The 7,164-nt window shown below is 34.8% G+C and overlaps 1 non-coding gene across 1 annotated transcript; it reads right to left on the bottom strand.

Annotated features, from left to right (window-relative positions):
• Window positions 1–3,503: 3,503 nt before the first annotated feature.
• Window positions 3,504–3,564, bottom strand: LOC119523883. The gene has a single exon (XR_005214688.1). It is a non-coding gene; the product is annotated as a U7 small nuclear RNA (small nuclear RNA).
• Window positions 3,565–7,164: the final 3,600 nt, after the last annotated feature.

Here is a 7,164-nt window from a genome sequence, read left to right as displayed (position 1 = left end):
AACTAAAAGAAGGTAGTAGGAATACTAGCAGTGAAGGTTCCACTGGGACTTCCTTTTTTAATTTATTTTTTATTATAGAAGTTGTAAGTTTACAGAAAAATCACACAGAAAGTACAGAGTTTCCATATACCATCCCTCACACAGTTTTCTCTATTATTAGCACTTTGCATTAGTGTGGTACTTTTGTTACAATTGATGAAGCAATATTATTATTATACAATTAACTATAGCATCAGGACTTCCTTTTCCTTTTCCTATTTTATTGTTTATCCCCTGCCAGGAATAGTCCCCCAGGTGTCACCTGACTGCTGCTTCTGATATCAAGGAAACCATCAAATGCTCTTTGGCATTAACAGAGAGAACAGGAAGGAGGAATGTTCTGGCCATTATGGGAGCTTATGCCCAGGACAAAATTCCATTTGTATTTGATATTAGGTCTGGGGCAGTCCTGAGAGGCATGTCCCGGTCTTAGACTTTTTGCAAACAATATTTGAGTGGTTCTTTCTGGCAGCATAGTGTAGTGGAAAGGGTACAGGCTTTAGAGTCAGTCATGCCTCAGTTGAAATCTGCATCATGTGATCATGAACAAATTACATAAATTTGCTGAGTATCAGTTTCTTTATGTGCAAAATGTCAAGATATAATAAAAAAATTAACACCTGCCTTAAAGGGTGATTATTAGGATTCTGCTTAGTAACAACATACAATGCTAAGCATAGTGCTTAGTATATACTAAAAACTAAGTAAATATTAATATATGAATGTTGATATTTAAGAATCTTTAAGTAGTCTGTAAATTAATCACTTAAATGTTTATCTGATACAAGGGGTATATCAACATAAGAGATTATTAAAATTTAATTAGTTTAATTAGAGAAATAAAGGAAGGGATTAAACCAAGGATTGAATGTGCCTAGGTCCAAATCTAACTGCTCCATTTGGGCATACTAGCATTTGCTTTCCATCCTACCTATTCCCTACCAAGTATAACAGGCTATTGTAATAATCTAATAGTTCTACTAGTAGTAGAAGTAGTAATAATAATGATGATGATGATAGATTTTAATAACTGATAGTCCACCAGATGGCATATATATATAATATATATAATTATTTTATATAATATCATATATATATATATATATAATCTTAAATTCCTACAATCCTCTTACAAGGAAGGTGTCTGTAAGGAAAGGTTAAGTTTAGGTTTCACATAAAGGCAACATAGAATAGGGAAAATGGAGACTCGGTGGCAGAACTGGCTTAAACTGGCTCTGTGGTAAAGGGAAGGAAAGAGAGAGAGCCATGACATAAGCCTAGAATCAACACCAGTTCCTTATATGGGAAAAATAACCAGGGCTACTGGAATGTAAAGGAATATGGGGAATAATCACAGGTGGGAACTCTTGGCAGGAAATTTAAACTAGTTAACTCTCTCTGATAGGTTGTACAATTCAAAATCTCAAAGGTGAGCTAGTTAGCTCTCTCAGATAGGCTGTAACCTCTGTAGTACCCAGCCAATGGGGAACAAGGGAGGGACCTGCATATTAGGGGTAGAGTATAACTACTGCCATGTTCTTTTGTGTGGCATGCTTGCCACATTTCTGGCTGTGTGTCTGTTCTTGCAAGATTGTGAATAAATTCTTTCCTTCTCCACAATTGGGTGAGTGTTTATTCCTTTTTGCTTGTTTCTCACATGTCTCTGTCCACAAATTACTGGTGGAGAAGAAACACAAAGACATAGAGATACACACCTTGCTTAAATTTTAAACCTGGTCAATGTCAGACGTGAGATTCTGGTCCATTTCTGTTTTCCTTTAAGGCATGCTTCTAATTACTTTGCCTTGAGGCCATTATCTCCTCTCACTTTCCATATTTATTTCTTCTCCACATCTTCTCCTACATCTGCACTTTTTGGAGGTGTGGGTTGAGATTACTGATTTTGAAAACTACTGTCATGAAGCAAAGCTTGAGGCTAAAAAACAGCCAGGTTTTCTAATCTGGTTAAATTCTGAGCTATGAGAATATGGTTTGCAACAAATTCATAGATTATGCTTTCCTATAATTTTGTAACATTTGCATTCTCATCTTACACTGATACCCTTTATACATTTTTTAAGGAGAACAGTCTTAAATATACTTAACATTCTTAGAAAAAAATGTCAAGCTATAGCTTCAATAGATGAAATTCAAAGGGTGCATTTAATTCCAAATAGACGCATTCACATTTTATTTTTCTTTTGCTTCTGGGAAGGCCTGGGCAATATTCACTGATTGAAGTTTTATGTTTTCCAATTTATAAAATAGTTACTAAATGCTAATGGGCCATTTACAGAGAATATGTCAGGCTAGTTGAGATATTGGTTGATGGCAGATAGTTACCTCCTCTCAGAATTGTCATAGTGGTCATCAAGCTTTCTTTTCTGCCCAAAGTCTGAATTCCAATTTCACTAGAAAAAGTTCACTTGAAAATACAGATCCTTTATCATTTTGATACTGAAGTTGATCTCTAAGTCTAACACATGGGAGAAGATTAGAGATGTCAATGAATTGCTCAGAGTAAATTCTAAACAATAAACATTTATTGTAATTGGATAAAAACTAATATTTTAGGGAAGAATTATAATATCCATTAAACACTCTAGGAACTGTTTATATACATTTAAGGAAGGGGAAAATCAGCTTTTTAGTAAAAAAATGCATTATTTGGAGAATTGAGATGGTGAACATACAGTAACACTGCCCTGAAGATGAAGATGTCCAAGTGGTTGTTTGCACTTAGCATGACCCAGCCATTAAGTTGATGCTGGGGATTCCAAAATGAAAACAAGAAAATTCACAGCAAAAAGTCTTTCCTTAAGTAGATCTCTATATCATGCAACCATGTCATTCATTCATTAACAAATATGCCAATCAGAAAAGTGCCCCTATGCTAATACATTCTAAGTTTTTGTCTCAAATTTTTGCTAAGAACTTAAAAAATATATTGTACTAGGCAGAAAAAAGGCTATTATACTTTCTCTAAAAAATTTGTTGTTGGAAATTGTCCAAGTTGACTTCTATGACTTCATCTCTCCTCTTTCCCTTCCCCAGTCCCTAGATCTCTTCTTACCTTGATTCACTAAAAGCCTGAGAAGCATAAGAGAGCACTGTGATCCAGGTGAGAAATATGATTGGTTTTGGAAAAGAATGTTTTTGTGTGGGGGTGCATTTTTGTTCACTGTATTGATTTTAGCCCTGACCATCTCTGTCTTTAACCTATGAAGGATAGCTGATATATTTTACTTGCTTTTAAATAACAAGCTTGTTTCCATTTAGATGGGAAGTCCTGGTTATAGGAATGTCTCCTTTTTTTAGTATAGTGCTGAGCACTGTATTGGCTGGGTTTTTTAATGCAATATTATTGAGATATATTCACATACCAGATAAAAATCCACAGTGTACAATCAATGGTTAATGGTATCATCATATAGATGTGCATTCATCACCACAATCAATTTTTTAAGGGTTTTCCAGCTAAAGCCAGAAAATCTGCTAGACAAATCTAAAAGAGCTGTAACAATCACAATCAATTTTTGAACATTTTCATTACTTCCCCCCCAAAATAAAAAAGAACATCCCAAACATCCCATACCCCTTATCCCCCTATTATTCATTCATTTTTGTCTTTATTTTCTTATTCATCTGCCCATACACTGGATAAGGAGAGTGTACATCATAAGGTGTTCACAATTACACATTCACACCACAAAGTCTATATAGTTATACACCCACCTTCAAGAATCAAAGCTACTGGATTACAGTTCAACAGATTCAGGTATTTCCTTCTAGCCATTCTAATACACTAAACCCTAAAAAGGGATACCTATATAGGGCATTTGAAATCTGTCAGCCACTGAAACCTTATTTTGTTTCATTTCTCTTCCCCCTTTTGGTCAAGAAGTCTTCCTCAATCCCTTGATACTGGGTCCAGGCACATCCCTGGGAGTCATGTCCCACATTGCCAGGGAGACTTATACCCCTGGGAGTAATTTCCCACATAGGATGGAGGGCAACAAGTTTACCTGCAGAGTTGGCTTAGAGAGAGAGGCCACATCTGAGCAACAAAAGATGTTCTCTGGGGGGTGATTCTTAGGCATAATTATATGTAGGCTTCACTTCTCCTTTGTGGGAATAAGTTTCATAAGGGCAAGCCCCAGGATCAAGGGCTTGGCCTATTAAATTGGTAGTCCCCAGTGCTTGTGAGACTATCAGGAATTCCCTAGGTGGGGAAGTTTAATATTTCCACATTTTTCCCCAGTTCCTCAAGGGGGGCTTTGCAAATATGTTTTTATTCTCTGCCCAAATTACTCTAGGATGTATCAGGTGATCACATTAACCTTTACAAACCAACAAGATATCACACCTTATTCAAGGCTCCATGTGATTATGGTATTTGTATAAACTGACCATACAAGTTAAATTAGTGTGCTACAGAAAATATATATTTTGCACCAAATAAACATCTTTTCCTTTGGTTTCACACAGAAGTTGAAGTTGTTTTTTTTTTCTTCTTCATTATGTAGCTTCTAGTTTATTAGAAAAATAATGAATTACATTTATGGAACTGATTTTCTAACATTCATTTAAGAGCTTAATGTACATTCAAATTAATTAGATAGTTGACCAACACCAGAAGTAGAAGGTCTGGAATACTGATAAAAAACCAAACCAAAGCAATCTAAACAAACAAACAAAAAAGGCAACTCTGTAAATCATCACTGTGACCAGTGCTTGGGGTGATGAGCCAATGAATTAAGGAATTTCACCAGCTCATACTGATTTTCCCATATATGTACACATAAAAATGTTTGGGTTGCCAGAAAGGGTCAGGTCCTGAGGAATAACACAAGATTATGGAGGAAGAAGTCAGTTCAGTTCTTATAATATATAAATGAATACTTCAGTAGGTTAAACAGATACTATGCCTAGAAGAACTCAATGGTGATGCCACTGAGGAACACATTGCATCAAGTCTGAGGACTTAACAAAGCAACTGCAGGAAAAGTAAACCTGGTATCCAGAAATGTTGGTGGGTGGAGGTATGAACATGGGGTGAGAGTAAAAAGTGACAAGGCACAAGACCAAAGGACCAAGGAGTTATCATTAGTTATTTATTAAATTAATTATTACAATAAGTTCAGAAACAAAATAAGGATTGAGTCATTACTGACAGCATTGCTGGAGTGACCATAAGCCATCCTGTGTAGATAAGTCTTTTGTTCTAAAGTGTAATATCTGTTTTGAGTCTGATTATTCTCTTTCATTCTATTGTCAGACATGGTGGAATATCAGTTTTGTCTATGAATAGAATCTTTAATGTCCTAATTAAGGCTTTAACAACAAGGCCACTCAAGAGCCCCAGAAGTTGAAGTTTTAAAACACAGTCAATATTATCCTTTACTCTTTAGTCTGATTTGCATATTGGCTGTTAATAGATAAATCTAGTTAAATCTTATTAATTTGAACACAGAGAACTATAAAAGATGGACTCTGAATTAAGTAGAGTATCTTTAATTTTATATAAGAATAGGACATGTGGTTAGCTAGGAAATCACAGTTTCTCAACCAATACCATTGAATGAACTTGAATGATCTTTTATTTTATAATAGACTATGTTACAATGCATAGAATTAAAATACCAAAACTCTTACAGTTTTGAATGTAACTGGGCAACATTATTTCTACAGAAATGGTAACTGAAAATGAAGAAAGTTGGAGATTCAAAAGCAATTCACTTTAAAATCCATGAACAAATATCTTATTCCAGTCCACATTTAGGTAGTAATAAGAAGGTAGTGTGTTGTGTTGAAATTGGGATCACTATACTTATCATAGGTTCATCTATCATTTTGTTTATATTTGGCAGTGCAGAAACATTACTCAGGTATGAGATTTCATGATAGAATTTGATGATCAGAAGCTTGCCTATCTAGGAATTATGGCATTGGTTGAATAGTCTTCCATATTCTTTCATTTATGGACTAGTCTTTCAAGGTCAAGAGAAATGCCAAAACATGAAAGTTTCCTACTTGGCCACAGCTGGTGAAACTGAAAGACTTTGAAGCTGTGGTTGTGTTGATATTTCTCTCTGGACAACAGTGTTTCCAAGTTTTCAAAGGATAGTTTATTTACCTGCGTACTTATTTTGACCAAGAATACCACAAGCTGTTATTTATTAGAGTATTTATTGTTTAGAGGATTCAAACACAAGCTGTTCATTGAAATTTTAAAAATATTAAGTTCAGCATTTTGAATAGGCAAGACCTCTCCATTTAACAGATGGCTTAGCAGTTGTAAGAAAATTATTCACAATCCAAAAGCAGCACAAACAATCATTTAAAAACATTTTTGTTCTCAATTTACATATTTTTAAAAGAAAAAGTGATTCTGTGCTGTCTCCCTCTTTTACAAACTTTTGAGAAGAAAATTCATTTCTGAAATTGACAATACAATAGACAAACCCTGCATCTTCATGTATGCTGGCTTGATGCCACTCTTACTAGCTTTCTATGAATTATGAACACTTTGACAAAGATTTTATTGTTTGAACAATGATGAACTTTACCTATTGGCAACAAAAATCCAAATAGGGAGATGAGCATTAGTTTGCAAAAGTATCTATTTTATCCCTGAATTCTGTTGCCAATATTATGTATCTCTAAAACTCTTAGGAGCAGGAGATAATCAGATCTCCAGCTTGGCTAGTATCAAAATTCTCTCAGATATAGTATACAATAGACTTCTCAGTTCCATTTCAGGCTTAAATTGGAGGTCTTTTGAACATTTTCAGTGATAATATTTTAAAAAATCCATTCCCTGTTTTGCATTAAAGGGGGACAACTCTGCTTCCTTTATTTTCACTTTTTAACCTTTATGCCATCTGAGAGTCTTACTTACCCTTATATCATTATAACCTTGCATGTTTATATATGCAGTTGCCTGTCTAAGTAATATGTCCAAGGCTATCTGTGTCCTAGAACTGGATTTCCTCACAGTTTTGTGACCTTGATTTCTTTGAGTGACTCTTATTCTGTAAATAATTGTCATTAGCCAAGAAATAGAATTTTCTGCATACGCAGCAAAGTAGCTAATTGGCATTGAATCATGTCCCCCACAAAGGC

This window comes from Choloepus didactylus, chromosome X (genome assembly GCF_015220235.1).
Source record: "Choloepus didactylus isolate mChoDid1 chromosome X, mChoDid1.pri, whole genome shotgun sequence".
Taxonomy (NCBI): Eukaryota; Metazoa; Chordata; class Mammalia; order Pilosa; family Megalonychidae; genus Choloepus; species Choloepus didactylus.
Note: the sequence above shows the minus strand (reverse complement) of the source record. Positions and strands in the feature narration are given on the sequence as shown.